Genomic DNA, 20,127 nt, shown 5'->3' on the forward strand with positions numbered 1-20,127 from the left:
CTGATTGGTGTTTCACCACCATGAAATCTAGAAATTTTACAAACATGGAATGTTGGCTATTCACTATACTCTTTGAGGTCTGCTGTACGATAGACCTTTTTGTCCTTATATTCAGCCTTTGAGACAGCAAAGATTGTATTTTTAAGGCTTGAAAATTATTTAAGCCTAATTTTCAGTTATTTTTTAATGTGAATATATTGGACTAAACAAACAGTGAAGGTTGTAAATTCCATGATTTCTTCATCTACTGATATTACTCTTAAGAAATCATGGTCTTGTTGGCAACTATCAGTAAAAGACTTTTCATTTCTTAGACTTGGATTGACAATCAAAATCTTCTGCTCATAATTTGGAGCTCAATAATGCTCCCCGAAGCATGTATAAAATTGAGCACGAGGTTCAATGTTTATTATTTCATTGTTTCCTGAAATATTGGAAGCTTTTGATTTGACTGTCCTTATTAAAGTAAACCGCATTGTTTTGAGGTTTTTACAAAACTTTCTGTAGACAAAGTTCAAAAAATGACCCTAATTGAGCAACTGCAGAACTTTGCAATAAATCGGGTTAGGCCATTATTAAACATCTCCAAGCTTTGCGCATTTAAACTAATACTAGTCAATTCTTTCATTTTGTTCAGTAGGAAAAAAATAGTCCATGAAGGTGGTATTAGCAGGTGGGGTGAAGTTCGGATCAGACTGAAGCAAACAATGTGGAGTGATTGAAGCTTATCATCATCTACATGTAAGTCAGGGACATTTAATTCGCTATTGGACACTAAGGTGGTTAGGTTTAGCCAACCACTGTTCCACTAACAATTGTAAAAGGCATATTATTTAAAGCTTGTAGTTCTGGTTTTGTGCTAATTAGGCTTCTACATGTACATAGTGGCAATTGACTTGTATGCGCAACAACAGAACAAATAATTACAACATCAAAGCTCTTCCTCAGATAATTTTTCATATCATTAATTATAGAAACATGTTGATAAATAAATTGATAGCTTGACAACCTGGATATCTGTTTTTGTATTACTATGTGACAGTCTTGTCAACATTCACCAAAAGCAACATAAATGATGTTTGTCTACAGAACCGATAAAAGATGTTCACGTAATTTCCTAACAGCAAAATGGTTCACAAGGTAGTATACACTAGATAAATTGGTTAAAAATACATTTATAACATATCTGTAAAAATTGACTAAATAAAAAAATTAGAGTATTAAATATGAAATATATTTAATATATTTACATTGACTTGTTGAAATAATACAGTGACAAAATTGTATTGTAGGCAAACGCTCTCTATTGCTATCAAATATATTTGTTTGGTGGGACATAATTACATATTCGGTTAAAACGAACACCAAAAAAAATTCGTATAGATCGCCATAACTTTTAAACTCCATAATCTATAAACCAATTTAGTACAAGAAATTGGGTATATATTTTACATCAGCTAACCATCTAGAAAAATATATGTGTTGCAAATTAACCACAAAAACATTTTGGCCACTTCTGAGAAGACTGTGAGAAGGTCTGCGTCAGTCAAACGATCAAATTTATTACAGCATATGACATTATTACTGATAAAAATAAAATTTTTGTACTCAATAGTACTAATCCTCAATAATAATCAAATAGTTTGTAGATCTAAAATTTGTGAAAATTTGTCGGTGTAATGCGTCTGACACAACTGGTCATTTTTAAAAATAATCTGTAATAAAAAAGTTACAGTTGTACCAAATGAAAATATCATCACCATGGGTTGTAAATCCATTATGATGGGTTGTAAACTAATTTTACTGAATCCCTGCATGAAAATAATCATTTTCCTTTGTTTGAGTTCAAATACATTAAGGTAAGATATATTAACTACTCACTAACCAAAACTGCTTTGTAAAACATTCGCTAAAAACACATCATGTGGCTTCAATTAGCACATTGATTTGGCACATCAGTTAGCTGTACCCAAATGCTTTGCCGAGCTATACTATGCAGCTCAGATTAGTGAAAGTCTTAAGCAATTGCGAACCATTCCAATTTTTACTGGTCAATGCCTATATTCTACTTTGTGTGGTAAAGTTTTACAGTCTAGCCTTGCTGCTAATTAAGGAGAATCAAAATATCAAGGACCAGGAATGCACTAGAGTTTGCAGAATAACATTATTGCTCAGTTATACAAAACATTTTATTTAACAAGCTCCCACATTACCTACTGAATGCTGAAAAATTTTATGTTGCTATTATTTCTACTCTCACCAAATTTTGATTAAAAAACTGCTGAGGAATGGCAGAATTCCTTAGTATAAGAGTTCAATTTGGCTGTCTACATGTATGTATTCCTAAACCAAACTCATTACTTTGATGTAGTTGGGAAGGTGTTTGCAAAATGGGTCATTCTAGAAAAATAATGCGCACACGTTTTTTGGAACCAAAATGTCCGCCAAAAACATATAATATCCTTAATTTTAATTCATATCGTATAATCAGCCGATATACAGTCCGGTAGAAAAACCAATAAATTTTTGCCCAAATGTACCTTGATAAATGTGTGTCGCATATATTTTAGATGTTAACTAGGCATTCACCAGCAATTTATACTTTATAAAGAATAATCCACAAGGCATTTTCAACGTAATGATTTATTTACAGATGTCCATAACTCCAAGTTTGCGTGAAAATTTATCTGATGTACCAAAGCAATAGCACTCTCTCTAGGTTTAAAGGGTAATGGGCATATAAGTCAGCTTCTTGCATAAAGTTTTCTTTAAGTTGTGAATAGATATTGTTTTAGATTGGGCCTCGGCTAATTTTCTGCTAGTAAAATTATTTAAAAGTATTTTTTCAGAGTGACAAAACTCTAATGTGGAAGTTCAGCTAAAGGAGTGTGATATTTAACTATAGATGAAAAGTCAACTTATTCTAATAAGTGGGTTAATTTAAGAAATAATTCCTTGTTGTTGTACTTGTGGTTCATCTACAGAACATCCAGACAATTATGGTATTTCTCAGTAGACTTACTTTTCTCTCTGACTTTGCTGAGTAGAGATACTTGGAGAGATGGTATGGCTTCATCAATCAACTTTTGTATGTCATTTTTTGTGTCGCTGTAGCTGGAGACTATATCACACTGCAACAACAGTATGAAACAACTGAACTCTTCCAGCAACAGCAGCCTGTGAAGAAACAAAACTTATGAAAGTTATCAATTAGCTAAATTTAAATAAACTGCATAATTCCTATGCATTTAATGAGTGGCGATTGAAGTGACACACTTCATCTGTGCCTGTGTGGGGGTGTGCATGTGTTTGTGTGTGCATGTTTAAGTAAGTGTTGTTGTTTGTGGCTGGGTGGGATGGTCAGTGTGCGTTTGTTGGAGGTGTGCATAGCTAAAACTTCCAGTATACTGACAGCTCACATTCTATAAGCAACATGAACACATAACCAAGCAACATGAAGCTATATGGGAAACACATGAACTGATTCACATTTTATGTTCATAGCTCTTGAAAGTCAACATTGCTAATATTAGCTTTTTTAATCCGGGTTTTTCATGTCAATGTGCGTTAGTAAACCTGGGCAATTTGTCCAATAATCCAAATCTTTATAACTTTTATTTAATACATCTAAATGTGCTCATAATACAATGGTATTTGATACAACACTAGCAGAAAAGTCCAGAAACTCATAGCAATGTTCATCAGAAGAGAAAAAACAGTATTTCATCATTATTTGGGCTAAAACTATAAAAATTCTTATGATTACAAAAAAACTTGTATAAATATTTACAGTAGTAACATATCCATCAAGCATATGTTAATCATCATTTCATGACTCAAAGTATACTAGAAGATTACAGTAAGTAGCACAAAATTCTTCATTTGCATCACAATCATTTATGTATGGCGCCTTACAGTGCCTCGCGTTGCGCGTTCACAACTCGAGTTGCACAACTCGAGTTGTGAACACGCAACGCGACTTTTGAAAAGTAAAGTGCAATATATTGGTATTACGGTAGCATAACCGTAGATCTGGTTATATTAACAATGGTATATCAATAGGCACCCGTTAGCTAATAAAAATTTAACTATGTATGTACTGTAAAACTAAAGCTAATAGCGAATTATACTGTTTTCTGTAGTTACATGAACAAGTTTGCCCCTCTATAAAGTTGCAAACTTGAAGAGCCGAAGGCTGGGGTGATATTTCCAATGCTGATAAAAAGAGTAGAGCTGAAATACAATACAATCTGCCAAAAGTGTATGGAAGTAAATGTATGAACAGAATAAAAGTCTAGAAATTCAAAAGACCTGTGACACAAACGTAATACTTTAGCTTAAGGCCTGTCAAAATTCCGTGAATAATCTGAAAGGCCTGTATTGGCCTAAAAGTTTAAGGTGTGGAAAAGGTGTATATCTGTGGAAAATGTCATGTAGAAAATATTTTGGGTTAAGAAGTGTTCCAATTTTGCTTTATTTCAATCTTACGTTGTTCTGTCAAGAGGAGTACATACTGTGATGTGCTACACCAATATAATTAGAGTTTGGTTCGCAAGGAAAGAAATATTGTCAGCTAGCATCACTATCCAGCATGACAACTCAAACCACACACAGTCAAAATCTTTCCAGAAAAGTAGACAAGTATTAATTGGGAATCTCTCAAACATTTAGTTCCAAATTTATAGACTAGTGGCCATCATATGCTTTTGCACTTGTAGGTCACTTTACGCGGAAATTACTTTTCTACTATAAAAGACAAACAGAACAGCATTCTACACCTTCTAATACGGTTGAATAAAAAATCTAGCATATTGTGGGAACAAGTGTATTGAGATGCAAGCAGCCTATGTAGAGAAATGACATGCTCTACAATGTTATATGATTCAAATAGAAACTTTTAGGTTCAAGTATTTTTACTTATTGAACCACCCTGGTACCTGATGAGCATGCTTGGCTCTAGACTCTGTTTTGCGCATGGTATTTCTTATCTGGCTCCACTTCTTGAGTATTTCATCTTCGAGAAAGTCTGTGATGAGCGTTTTTGTTCTTAACCGATCTTCCATGTATTTCTCCTTTAGCTGTTTGTACTCAGAATCCAAAGCATTAAACTTCAACAAGTGAATAAACTTCTTAGAAATAAAAGTTTATCTCTAACCCATCTGACCTGTCATCCAGTCATGTATAACAAGTTTATAAAAAATTATACTTTTCAAAAACTAGACATGAATAGAAGTACAACAACTTTAGAGGCCTTTAGAGCTTGTATTAGTTTCTAAGTTGATGATCAATTGTGTTTACCTTTAAATATAGTTTTATTATATAATTTTAAAGTGATTATTATGACAGTATATTGAAAGTCGTTCACAAATTTTAGCATTTTAACAAAGCTTATCTTGTTAGCTAATAGTATTTAGGATTAAGAAATGCTTTGTTAAACTCTTGGAAAGGCCTTTACAACCTGTGCATCTCTTTTGTGCTGAATCATTTGCACCATCTCAGCGGTTTCCTTGTCATATTCAGCAAGTGTTTGGGAGGTGAACTTGAAGATTTGTTCTAAGTCTTCCTCTTTCTCAATCATCCCTTTCTTTAGCTTGTTGATTTCTTCATTTAGCTGGCCAACAAGCTCATACAATGACATCAGCTGATGAGTCTCTCCTGGAACAAATTAAACTTCACATTCAAACTCTTACCACTATTCTAAAAACCAGAAAACGCAGCTGATTGCTACTCCATTTTTCTAAGATGTAAAACTAAAGGTTTTGACACAGCTGAAGTGTTGACAAAAATAAGACAACATTTAGTAATATTATTTCTATATAAATAGTTTAAATTGTATACTCCTTGTTGAGTGGGCGGCTAGCATAATAAGACAGTAGCAGTTATTATCAGATATTCTTAGTGTCTAGGTAACAAGGTTGATCAAATGTGGGTGATATTAAAACGTAAGGTAAAGTTTTGAAAATTATTGCTAAAAGGGCTAGCGACGAGCACACTCGTCTGATATGTTACATCGTCATTGCCTAGTAACGATCGCGATCGAGTTACGTGATAGTTTTCCTATGAATAAGATATATTATTAAATGGTAACTGGCCCAATCATAAACTGGGCCCCTTTAGTGTCGGTCCTGTAAATGCTTCCTCTTAATACAGTGATTTCTACGATCATACTGCATTTTGGAAATTCCAGTATTGTAACACTCAATTTTTTCCAAAATTGCGCTGCTTGACGAACATCTCGTTGGTCTAAGGAGGACGTGTTTCAGAAAATAATCAATGATATTGAGATTGAAATTACGTCAGATGGTGACAGTGACAAAGGTAAATATTTCTAGCTTTCATTTATGTATTGGTACCTTATTTCAGTTGTCATAATGGAACAAAATCCCTGTACAGATTACACATAAATGTGAATGTGAATGACACTGTCAGCAAATGATATTGCTCTGTGTTTTCATTCTTTACTACTTTATGTTTGCTTCCCTAAGAATGAGCATGCTAGTTTATGCTGGAAGAGCTGTGTGGGCTACTTTGTGGTGATTGCTAAATATGCATACCCTTAAAGAGTATACAGTTGAAAATGTCACACTTGATCAGGACAGTGAGAATTATTTTGGTGGTGCGCTTTCAGAATCTGATGGCAATGCTGACCCTGTTACTCCTACTGTATCTGTTACTGGTGATGGTATGTTACGACAACAGATCCTTTATTGTAAAATTCATGAACTTGAAGGATTCCTTGGTTGAGAAGAATTATTGTTTGTGCAAATGCACAAACAATAATGTAGATGAATAAAGTAAATGTCTACATGACTCACTCATATGCAGACTCTCAATAGATTGTGTGTTATCTGTTAGGTGTGACTCCAGCAAGTACTAGGAAAGAAAGAAGCAGAGGTTTGCTTGCTCATGGTACAAGTGATGGTACCAGACTAAATGCAGGACGTGCTGTCAGGAACACTAGAGGGCAGGCTAGTGGTGCAGCATCTCAGCTTGTTTAGGTAGATCTTTCTCCAAGGCAGTTGGACAGGTTTGACAGTCCCTCTTAAGGGCTGAACACTTCCAAGCTAGCTCATGGCTGCTCAATAATAGATTATTTTAGTGCAATATATGACCACACATTCTTCCAGCTTCTAAAAGATAAGACCAACCATTATGCCAATCAAACTCTCACTGACACTGACCAAAAGATATGGAAGCCTATCACTTTCGATGACTTGTATCAATTTTTGGCTATGGTGATCCACATGTGCTTAGATCACAAACCTTTTGTAGATTATTGCTTCAGCACTAATGCTGTCATGCGATCCACATTTCCAAATACTACTGGCCCTGGTAGAGACAAGTTCAAGCGAATCCTTATATACCTACATCTACATGTAAATGACAATGAAAATTATGCCAGACGTTGTGATCCTAACCATGACCCTTTGTATAAAGTCAGCCTTTTCTATGACCACTTGACTGAACAGTATCACTGTTGATGAAGCTGTTCGTCCTTTCCATGGTAAGGTGCATTTAAAGGTTTATATGAAGAATAAGCCTAACAAGTATAGCTTGATAGTAAAGTGCATGTAAATCCCCTACTGGTATTTTCTCCAACATATAGGTGTACACAGCTACCGGTGATAACACGGTAGAATTGCTGCTGACATGTGTCTTGAGTCCATTTGCTAAAAAAGGGTCATAGGGTGTTCATTGATAGGCATTACATTTAACCTGTAATATTCAAGAAGCTACGACCAATAGGTTTTTATGCTGTTGGTACAATCAACAAAAATTTTAAACACCTTCAAATAGAGTTCAAAAACAAAAAAGCTCAAAAAGGGTGAACACGTCGCCAAGCAGTGTAGAAATACACCTGCCACTATCTGGAAAGATATTCGAGAAGTTTTCACATTGCCAACTGTAGATAAAAATGCCATGATCAATACCAGCGCTCTAGGGCCTCAGTAAAGCAATCATGAGGCGCTGAAGCCAGCATCAGTAGTCACATATAACAAGACTAAGGCAGATGAATACAGGCACAATCAGATAGCATCTTATTATCCTTTCAGACGCAGGCAGATGAAATGGTGGGAAAAGCTATTCTTCTGGCTCTTTGAATTGAGCCTGATCAACTACTACAAAATGCACCCGATTTCTAATCCTGAGTGTAAGTTAGATTTTTCTCCTTATAGTCTATGCACAATGATTTTATTATTGTTACTACTTACCATTATCACAAAACCTGGCTTTACGAACGCATTCAATGCAGATCATCTTCAGACATTTATCACATCCCATGCTGACTGGCTTCTCAGGATGATCAGTGCAGACTCTGCTTTGCTGACTCTTCAGTAGCTCATACTGCTCCATGTTTATGGTTGGATGAACTTTTCCAATCTCTTCATGGTACTCTTGATGAAACTAAAATGCAAAATGGTTCAAAACAGATAATGAAAGTGACCTAAATCCAGATAAATGAGATGTTCAGAATTGACTTGAAGTTGCAATGAGAAAAATGGTTATAAAACTTCACATTTATTTTAGACGGCCATCAACACTTTCCGCATAAGAAGTTTAACTGCAATTAGCCCCATTTTCGGGTTAGCAAGCTACAATTCACGGTGGTTGCACGATTGTAATTCCCATTACAAAGCTTCGAAATTAGACTATTTCAGCCAAAAATATAATTTGTTAACCAATTTGATATATTTGACTAACTAAGCTCATTTATTACCTTCTCTTAACCCACTTTTATTTACTGATATTTACTGAGTTATAAATAATAATAAATAATAACTCCTTCTAACCTCCTCCTAACTACTGATAGTTACTGAGGTATGAAAACAAAATATTATGAAAACAGTTGTTTATCAATAGATAAGTGGTATCGTCTATTTATTCTACAGTTTTGGTCTAATTTATTTACAGTTATTCGCAAGGTTTGTTCCTAAGTACAAAGATGTCATTAGCTTATAAACAACCTTGGCTTTATCTATAAATTCCTAACTTGGCAGAAAGCAAAAATAAAAAAATTGGCTTGATCAGTATCACTGAACACATGAAATATTACAAGCAACACTGGCTAAAGACTTAAAAATTGTTTTGTAGTACAACCTCTAAAAGATATTAATTACAGAAAACCATATTCAGCAGAAAATTGTGAGCTACGAACAAGTTTTTGATAGCTAATCTACAGACCTCAGATTTTGTACCCTTATCGAAAAACCCATAAATGTAGTTTGAAGTTTGTTGTAGTTGACCAAACTATCAATATTGTTGAAACCTTAAGTTCAAACACTTTTATCAACCAAAAATACATGTGACAACAGATATTCAACTTGTTCTCCAAGCCTGATGCTGAAATATCAAATATAAAATAATCTATGAACTCCTTCATACCTCATGATGCTTGACACAGTAAATTGTATCACACAGTGGACAATAAGAAAATGCTTGTTCGTTATTCTTTCCTTTCTTTGCACAGAGATCACATGACTTCGGTTTATCCTTGGCTATATCGTACGCTGGAAGCTGTATGAGTGGTACCTCACATACTTGACTACAACAAAATTAATAAGTCTTTATGTTCATGTGAAATAAACTTCCTTAGAATAAGATACCATGCCTATTTTCATTATATCAAATTTATTGAGAAATCTATCGGTAGGTTAAGAGTTGGAATCCAAACTTATGTTGACTAGTTTTACTGAATTTAATATTACATGTTAAACCATTGTATATGTGTATCCGACAACATGATACCAAAACTTGTGTTTTATAAGCTTTAATTTATTTTTAGGATATCTTGGGGAGCAAAAATAGTTATATATACCATGAGATATGATCAGTCTGTAATATGATTATTTTGATTCAAACCGTTAGCAACCGAAGCACTTATGGCTTGGAAATCACCAGCGTACCAATCTAATTACTGGGATGATTTGAGCTTTTGACCTGACTGCATAAAAACTGCAGTAACTAACATCAAAATTGTGGTAGTAACATTAATTATAAGCATGCAAAGGAAAACTGAGACATTTCTCTACAAGCTGATATTTTTTCTATGTAGATAACTTGCAAATACTTTACAGCACAAGTCTAAATTTGTTGAAACAATGAATTTTTCAATTCATTTTTCTGATTGATAAATGTAATTGACAATGCTATATAAATAACAATGGCATGGATTTATAGGTTCACAATAATTTTCAAAATAAATTGGTCATCGGAGAGCGTTGATCGTTGTGTTTTGATCTCCGATGCATCGCGGGAGCACCACTCAAAATTCTCAGTACGTGACCCGAATGATCAGCGGAAAATATAGGCCTAACTTGGTGGCCTAAACTTTGCTATAACATACATGTAAGTTGGCATAGAGCTAGAAATGAATATGCAGTGGAAAGTTTAGAAATCTCTCTACAGGCAGCCATCTGTTCCCTGCAAGTCATCTGTGAGTATTTCAGTTAAAAGTCTGATTTGTCGAAGTTTTCACCTTTTTACCATAAAATATCGATAATCAATACATTTTTAGGAACAATAACTCTGTGAAAATAGTTTATGAGACGCATATGCATGGATTTATAAGTTTACAAAAGTTTACAAAAATGTTTTGTCTAGGTGAATTAAAAGTAGAGTTAGGAGCTCCGGCGCATTGCAGGTGCAGATGTGCGATATGCTTATGAAGCCACGTCGATAAGCAGTGCAAGAAAGTTACCCAACATGGCTGCAAAAACTCTGCTTTAACTTTCGTGCAAATTTGCATGAAGCTGCAAATAAATATGCATCTGAAAGCTGAGATAGTTTCCTACAGACTGAGATTTTTTTCTCCAGGCACCTGTGAAGACTTTGCAACTTGAGATCTATATATTCGCTGTTATGATTCTTTGCTGTCAAAGTCTTATGTATTTCTTCAAATTTATGTAACATTTTTGCATGTAAACTCATTGCACAAAATCGTGTGTGCTGCATCAAAAATTAAATGGTTGCGTACAAGAAGAACTGAGCGGTGATCTTGTAATCACACAGTTGGTCAAGCAGCAAAAGACAAAAAGTAACATTTATTACGATCAGAAACAGCAAATCATGGACTGCTAGGTTGCAAAGCAATATGAAAACAATGTCACAAGTTCACCTGCTAACACTGGCGAATTATAAAAATTATCCATAAATAAACAATGACCTAAATTTAGTAAACCACTCATTAATTTCATGACTATGTTGTGAGTGATTCCTCTACCACTTCCTTCGGCTTGCTCTCGCTCATCACCGATGTACACAGACAGCTTGTGCGCATAGCCAGAGACAGCATCGCAGAGAGCAAATAACTTTATTCCAAATATTTTAGCTGGAATATACTGCCTGCAACTCAGCTATTTTTTCTAAGCCAGCAAGCTTTCATTTATAGTTATAAGTTTACCAGGCAGCAAAACAGAAGTTAACCAGCTGGATATCATGGCAAAAACATTTCCTAGCCTAAACAATTTATTGCCAACAGGGTTTTGTCAGTAAAATTCAAACTGTTCAAAACCATTAAAAACATGTTTCTTGAAATCATGTTACTAAACAGTGTCGTAGATAAAAAAGGATTAGTGAACTATTAAGACAACAGAGTAGGCTTCTTGACAATACCCATAAGCAGAACTAAACCAAAAACTCGCCACATATATCTTTGCCATCGACAGGCTCCCAGGCATCGGCATGTTGTTTAAGGCAATATCTATTTGTTTTGTTAACTATAAAATTTATTGTGGCCGATTTAATGAAAGCTTTAAAAAATCAAAACTACATATCTGTCTAAAAGTTCGACTTTTTACATCAGCCAAGCTGCCATCAAAGTGCAATTCTTTGGGTTTTAAACCAGTTCCTCTTTGGTATCCGTCATTATTCCCTGTTTCAACGGCCATTCCACTCTCACTTTTGCAATCCGATTCACTTTGTTGGTCTTCATTTTCACTTCCATTTCCTTCTCCACATTTTTCAAACCTGAAATCCTTATTTTCACGTCAAAAATAGTCAAAGTTTTCCTTTAAAAAAGTCCTTTTAGCACAGCTCAAACAATCGCATGGGTTCATGGTGAATACCTTTCCATGAAGAAAGATCGAATCTCTGACACATCTACTTTTTGTCTTTGTCTACACATCTACTCCAAACAGTAGAAAAAAGCTTTTCAAAGTTGATCAAATTATCAATTGTAAAAATTAATGCTACTTTTTAAATAAATAAAGTAATTCATAAAAAGCCTTAAGTAATTTCAATGGTCGCCTTAACATTACCATTTTAATCATTCTAACAATTTTTTCATTAGTTCTGCCTGAAACCAAGAAAAAAATGAACAAAAAACATCGAATAATTGAGGTGAAATTTACATAATTGTCAGAGCTGTGTATTCACACCGAAACTGTTGTTCATTCACTCTTAATTGCCTAAGCAAATTATTAACGATCACGATTCTAGAAGCTTTGGCAAATTATGTAGTCCAAGACACATAACGCAACACTCAATAAAAATGTTTACGCGATTTGGCATAGTAAATACGATGCAACTGACTTTATTGCGCTAAAAACGGCAATTATTTTTACTATGGAGCTTTTGCTGATAAAAATATTTTACTATTATTAAAAATAAATGATTTGTAACCATGCTTTCTAAATGATAATAAACCAACGATAGCACAAATTAGACAGCTGCATCATATGCACTATGTTGAAGTGAGCTAGTACTATTGTTGTATGTCATAATATGTGTCTCCAACTACACCAATCACGAAAGCTGCTAAAATCGAAATCGCTAACAATTTGTTTAACCAATTAAAAGCATTTGGTTGATGATCTTGGTTTGCATGCACAGCTTTGACAATTCAGTGAATTTCGGCCGAATAATTCTGTGTTTTTGGTTAATTTCGGGATTTCGGTCAAAACCAACACAAAATTTTGTCTTGAGTAGCCATGCCTTAAGGCTATATCACTGTCTCTAACAGTGTACATAGCCGATATGAGGTTTTCTTTTCTAGCGAGAAGCACTAATTATTGAATTGATAAGTCTGCACAAGGGCTTTTAGCAGTGTTTACTGTATAGATTGATATAGCTTTATAGTTCTTATCAACACTTAAAAAACTTTTATTTAGTTGCTGCCAGCTGTAAGCCCTTCATGAGCATTGACATGATTTTTAGCAAATAGTTACTGGATTGCCAATGGTTATTTGTAAACCTTATGGTAATTGGCTTCTAGCTAATAATTTTTTATGTAGTTTTATGGAAATCATATTATCATGCACACAAATTGAAGCCGTTTCCTCATGTTAATCAAAGGAGGGGCAACTCCTTATAATACTTTTGTGATTATTTGTGCAAACCTTTTACTTTACTGTTTCCTGTTTCTCTCTGTATTTAACTGTGTGAATGACTACAAGACTATGAGAGCCTAATCTTAATTACCTACATGTAGCAATTTCCAATACTAATCACATTTTGCAAAAAAATTTTTTTAGACTGTTTTTTAAAGAAACACCCATACACAGACTTTGTCAACCAAATATGATAGGCAAATTTTGCCTGCTTTAAAAATGTAATGAAATATTAAAATGATGTCACCTAACAACATTCCTGCAATTTTTTCCACTGGCAAATTTGTATTCTTTTTAAATTCTCTTTGAAATTCTTTTTAAAATTTCACTGATTAGATAGTTAAAATATGAGCCACAAAAATGGTGAGATTTCCATTACTTGCTCTGGCTATATGTGGTTTACACTCGAAGACTTCAAACTAAAAGGAGGTAATAGTCATCATGCATTTCTGTTTCCACATAAGCTTATTCTTTTGCATAGCCTTTGTACAGGTAGATATTCTAGTTATTGGTATTATTTAACAAATGAGACTCAGTTCCCTCTAATCCAGTAAAAGCATGTGACAAAATACTTTCTATTAGCGAATTTGCTATGAACAAAGGCAGCTGTCTATCAGGAAGTTAATGTCTATAGTCTATTACAAAAAGATAGGAAAACCCTCCTTTTAAGCCTAAAGTCCTACTCAATGCACACATGCTTTTATCACTGTGGCCACTTCATAGCTTGTTACTTTAAGCAAATACAGGAAGTACTTATATTTAGCTTGCGCTCGTTTTCAACACTTTATGAGCATTCATATAATTTTTTTTAAATACATATTTAACAAAAAGAAAATAGCAAATTGTTTGTTTTGTAATAATTACTGCCGACAAATCGTAATTTTTATGCCAAATATTGTTTTTGGACCATGTTTCAAAAAATGTACTGCTTTTTTAAAAAGTACTGTTGACTTCATGGTAGCTGCAGAATACAGTTTTACAAATTAATTTTTTGCATGATAATTTTGTTGCTTTAGTTCCAAGCTCTCAGTCATTTAAGGATTAAAATTCAATAAAACTTAAGTAAATTACCGCAAACAAAACAATGTATGAGTGACTTTGTTACCAGTTTGTTTTTGTTTAGCCATTTTCTTAGTTTATTATAGATCAAATAGACTTCTGCAAAGAACCATTATGTTGGCACATGTCACCCAATCTACAAATAGCGATCATGAAGGCATACGATTTAAGCACGAGTCTCAATCGCTGCTCAATAACTATTATTGGTGTGTTTACTATATAGCACGCAACTCTTAGCGTTTATGGATTCATTTGTATTCAGCTGATAATAGCTTTCATCTTTTCTAAACAGATTGCACAATATAGGGTTGTCTGTCCTTGAACAAAATCCTTGCAATGATTGATTTTAAATGAATTTTTCAAATCAATTCAATTTTTCGCTCATTTGTCTAATTGGCAAGATGAATACGTCATATAGTCGGTACTGCTAGTATAAAAACATATTTTTCCTTTGCATACATGTGTTAGCATTGAACTGTTTATAAAAGTTCAGCTTCCTTTCCTTGAGAACTATTTAATATAGTGACGAGTGAAAATCACTGGTTTTTCTAAAAATATTTGTTTCCATCAGGTGCTACTAATAAGTATGCTGAGAAAAATATGCATATCAATAGTGTGCATTAGCAAGTCTTTTACAAAAGAGACACTATACAACGTTTTGCACTGTTTAGTTGAAAAATAATAATAAAATAACATCAATTTTTGCCCTTTGCTCTGCATGTTTATTGTCTAGACTAGTTGAACCAAATGGAAAGAAATATTGCAACATTGAGTTGCTCTTTAGACAACCGAATATTACTTTAAACAAATTAAAATGCTTTGAACTGCAAAATTGAATAAATATTTTATAGTTCATAAACTCTACTTTGCCCATTCAATCTACTCAGACTCAGTCTAAACTTGTTACTTGCAAGTAAGTGGATTACATTGTAAGTATGAAGCCTTAGCATCTAGCCATCAGTTCCAATCATGGTATTGATACCAGAGCACACAGACTCTTAGCATTGCGTTTACTTTATAGCCCACAGTTCTTATCCAATTGGTTAGATGCTTGTATTTAGACGGTACGCCTGCAGGTATTTACCCAACTCCTAGCAGCTATTTTATGAACTGAAAATAGCAACTTCCGTGGCTCACTGATAAAAAATTATAACACCATTAATATTCACAGTATAATAGGATGTGTTATAGTTTCAGAGATTTATGTTTACTGATTTAATGCTATCAGAATATGACTAGCGAATCAGACATACTTTCAAACATATTGTGCACGGCATGGTTTTTTATGAACACTTGCTGCAAACTCTTTAATTCACATCATCATTAATTATGTCTCCTGCATGCTTCAGTCTTATTAGACGATTCGGTTAATTTTACAAAACTTGTTGCTTTAATAATCGCAATGACGATTCTGTTTTTTTTTTCAGTTGCTCTTTAGCAGAAAGCTCTTGAAATAATTACAACTTAACCTGTAAAATTAAAAAAAAAGGGTTTTCATTTTTACAAAATATTATCACTTTTTTTAAATTCAAAGTTAGATTTTTGCAGAGGCTTCACAACATAAAAAATGCATATAGAACTGAAGTTTGATTTTTCATTGCAGATGCGAAAGGGCAACCGGCTTGGTGAGTACTTGTTAAGATAGTACGCGAGAAACCATTACAATCAGAGGTTACCATTGCAATCTGCTGCAAGCATATTATATATGGCCTATATATAATATGTGGCAACAGAATTGCCATACAGAAAGAATTGCTAAGCAACAGAGATAGTATAGATAATGTAATACTTGATTGTTTAATAATTTAATACAGAAATAATGAAATCCCCCATATTTCTTTCCTTACTTTCAGGATAAACCCAGTCAATAATCATCCATTATTTCTGACCACATACACAATTTTCTCTAAGAGCTGTTAGGTGTTAGGTTTTCTTCTCCGGTTTTTGAAAAAGATCAAAAGTTTAATCTGCGTTAGTAAAGCAAGCAATTATATCGTATTGGCGTATTGTTCACATAAAAAGGTGGCGCCACTCTATTTGATTGTTTACAATAGCCAACACAAAGCATTACTATTCAGGCATGAAACCCAATCATTTAATCAATATAATGGCACTAAGGCTCTCAAAAGCTAGTATACAGTGTGTCCAACTGTCTTAGCAGCCCTGTTCGCAAGCTATTTATTGATTTCGGACAAGTAGACCAACACCATTCCTAAGGCAATGTAGATATTCTGGGAAGCAATGAAGTGTCAATATCACCCATATTAGTATGTTGCCATTGAATTACAGTAGTGTAGGTAATGTGAACCATTTCGGCATTAGTGACAGGTTGTCACAATTGTATGATCTAGGCTGTCTGCATAAAATATTCCGTGTGTAGGAGTAGTAATTTATCACCTCAGTGACAATATTGTATAAAAATAATGTCAAGCTACAGGCCAATCACTGAAGTCAATGCATATAAGTTTGTCATAATGTTAAAAACCATATGGCAGATGAATTCCTATATAGCATGGAACTGGTGCCACAGTGATACAGTGTCAACCAGACTTATGTTTTATTTCTGCATCGCAACTTACAGTCCCCAGTGAATATACAAAGTGCCTGTGTTTAGCTGATACTGGCTTAAAACCTTTAGTGTGTGCGTCTAGTAGGCTCCATATTTTACAGACCGACGTTATCTGCTATCTTGCCTTTAGAAATTTTTAAACTAAAAAATCGATGTTAAACAAAAACAATATTTATACTGTGTTTTATGGAATTAAATATGCCCAGCGTGAATGCTATCAGAATAGACCAACTTAGCCAGCCTTCAAGCCTTAACCAAAATTAAAATTCTGATACTTAACAACTAACCTGCACTCTTCCAATGGACAAACGAGAATGTTATTCTCATCATAGAAACCAGTCAGACATTCCAAGCAATGTACATGGTTGCAGGTGAGCTGACGAGGATTTGGCAGAGCCACGCCTTGTCTCAAACAGAAACCACATTCTATGGCAGGTGACACAATCTCTTCCATGCTACCCATGATATGAACTACAAGAATAATTTCATATGGTATATCAAAAAGGCAACTCGCATGGTCCCATAGTTAGTGAACACTCAAGTGGTGGAAATTTATATTTCTAAAGTATCATGTGACTACCCCTTTGCAAATATTTTCTGCTTAGAGAATAATTTTGCATGACAACAAAATTTATTAAAAGCTGAGTCAATCTTCTCTAGGAAATATGGGTGAACATATTAATATTTTTAGGCATGTTATAATGTATATAATTTTGAATAGATTCGATGAACTAAAAATGTATTTACAACATGTCATAAGCTTGTAAAAACAAGTAATACTAGTCACCATATATAGCTACTAATTCTCTTTTGGTAAATTAACTGCGGTTGTCAGTGTGTTCCTTTTTTGACTCTTAATGGGCACTTACTTCCATTGAACCTGATGTTAATAAAAATGACTAACCAAATTGTTTTAAATAAAATTCTTGCGCAATTCTCGGAGTAAACACACAACACAAATATTTCCTCATTCACAGAAGACTTAGGTTGATTCTGCCGAATTCAAGGATGCTTGCCAATTCGAGTTCCGATTATAGGAGCAAACTCTATAACAAAATATCCTCAAAAGTTTTATTTGAGAACTAACCTGTTTGTATTTGATATTACTGGTGTTTCTGAATTCTACCGAGTATCATTCTAGTGCTCTGGTGTAATTAAGTCATTAAAACAGTTTTAACACAAAAATTTCCTAAAAAGAAACTTTCTAATGACCAATTGATTTCGCTTAAAGAACCAATAAATGTTTTCTCAATATTTTACCTAGAAAGCAGAATTTGCAACCAATTTCCGTTTTTGAGAATATGCTTCTGGTACTGAGCACTTACTGTGTTGTTGTAGCTAGTATACTTACTCATGATCACTGGCCTATTGAATCAAATTAAACAAGGACCTTGCTTGTTGTTAGAGAAAATGTTTACATGCAATTTATCTTTTGTCAAATATCATATTCAGTTGATAACAATTAACACAATTCCATGAGCAACCATAATCTCTGTGGTGCTGAGCCATTATGAGAAAAAAGGCAATAAAAGTAAGAGCTATGTATATCTGGCACAGAACAAAGTATACAAGCTCTGAAAGCTTACTATTTTGTGTTCTCAACGCTAGCCACTCAATACCAATAATTATTTTGCTACAAGAAGGTTCATGACATCATGAATAAAATAAATTTTTCTACTGCAGGCCACACAATATTTCTACTGCCAGCAGCAAAAGTGCAATAATCCTTTCAATCAAACAGCAATTACTAAACAGTGTGTAGTATATATATTGATACTTGGCTATGATGTAGCTATTTTTAGAGAGGGCCAAAAAATTTCCAGTATTTTATGTAAAATGCAAGCTTGTTTTACCTAATTATTTTATCAGATACTTTTTTGTATTATATTGAATTTCTGCTAGAGTTATTATTACGTAAAAAGCATACCATGAAAATTTCTAACAATTAATCTATATAACAGACTAGATATTGCTCAACTGGGCCTTAGTAGTAGTCCAACTAGCTCAACCAGTTCACCCTAAACAGTTAAGGGAAAAGCAAAGTATTTTAAGTGAATTGATAATATCCTATTTTTAAAACTAGCCAATCAGTAAAGGACACAGAGATGCAAACTTACTATAACAATTAATAGACCATAAAGTGTATTAATATAATGCACTTAAACAAATTACCGGCTATGAATATGTTCACATGTAGATAATTATTGTTGGTTGTTACCAACTTCCCAGGTAGTACTTCAAGTTACCCAGTTAGTACTTTATCTTCAACTACTCCTTTAGAATTAATAATAATGTTTTGGTTAGAGCTGCTGTTTAAGATAGAAGTAAGAAATCTCTTCACCCACCAGTCAAAGTGTAGTAGCAGTAACTTCCTCCTAGTAACCACGGAACATACATATGAAATGAAACTGCTCACGCCATGGATTCCTATTGAGCATTGGCATAGCCGAAGAAACCACAGACTCTCCCACAGGCCTGTGCGATATTTGCGTTTGTCATTGATAGTCCATTACTCCTCTACGCTTAGATAGTTTTCCATTTTTGCACACTTTGCCTTCCTTGCAAAGTTTTGCTTGCACTGGCCTGTGTGTGCAATATTTGAGTGGGTCATTGATAGACCATTGCTTTCCTAGGCTTTAGTTGTTTTGTCTAGTTTTAGTAATGTGCTGCAGTTTCTAATTGTACAATTACAAATGTTTCTAAAGAATCAGTATAGTGGGTGCAAAAAATTAAATTTAGACATTAGGGCAACTGTATTAAAGCAAGTACAAATGAATGGCTTGGTAAAATGGTATGACAACTGTACGGGCAAACAGAATCACAACAGATAGCATTCAGCTAAATATAGGTGTTATCATGTCATGAACATTTGAATTGCTTGGACAAACGCTGTCAAGACCATGTGACCATAACACGGCTGAATTAATAGTAGTACTTAGGGAAACATTTGGTGTAGCTTACATTTGAACAATAGCTCAGTCCTAGTGTAATAGTAGTATACTGTCCGCATTAAAATGTCAATCATTTCTCAAATAACATAACATGTCAATGCAGAGATTTAGACATGATGCTTCATGTTTACACAGATGCACGCTGTCAAAAAATGAACTAGCTGAAGCATCACACTCAACAATTTCAGTTGAAAGGAAACTGGAAGTCAAGCTTTCAGAT

This window comes from Watersipora subatra, chromosome 5 (genome assembly GCF_963576615.1).
Source record: "Watersipora subatra chromosome 5, tzWatSuba1.1, whole genome shotgun sequence".
Classification (NCBI taxonomy): domain Eukaryota; kingdom Metazoa; phylum Bryozoa; class Gymnolaemata; order Cheilostomatida; family Watersiporidae; genus Watersipora; species Watersipora subatra.